The following is a 280-nucleotide window of genomic DNA, read 5'->3' on the forward strand; positions in this document are numbered from 1 at the left end:
ATAGGATGTGGATGAGGACGAGGATGAGGATAGGATAAGGACGAGGATGAAGAAGAGGATAGGATAAGGATGAGGATGAGGATGAGGATAGGCTAAGGATGAGGATGAGGAAGAGTAAGAGGATAGAATGAGGATGAGAAAGAGGATGAGGATAGGATGAGGAGGAGGAGGAAGAGGATTGGATGAGGATGAGGAGCAGGAAGTGGATTAGGATGATTATGAGGATGAGGATGAGGATATGACGAGGACGAGCATGAGGATGAGGATAGGATGAGGACCT

The sequence above is a fragment of the Lupinus angustifolius genome, unplaced genomic scaffold, assembly GCF_001865875.1.
Source record: "Lupinus angustifolius cultivar Tanjil unplaced genomic scaffold, LupAngTanjil_v1.0 Scaffold_732, whole genome shotgun sequence".
NCBI classification, from domain to species: Eukaryota; Viridiplantae; Streptophyta; class Magnoliopsida; order Fabales; family Fabaceae; genus Lupinus; species Lupinus angustifolius.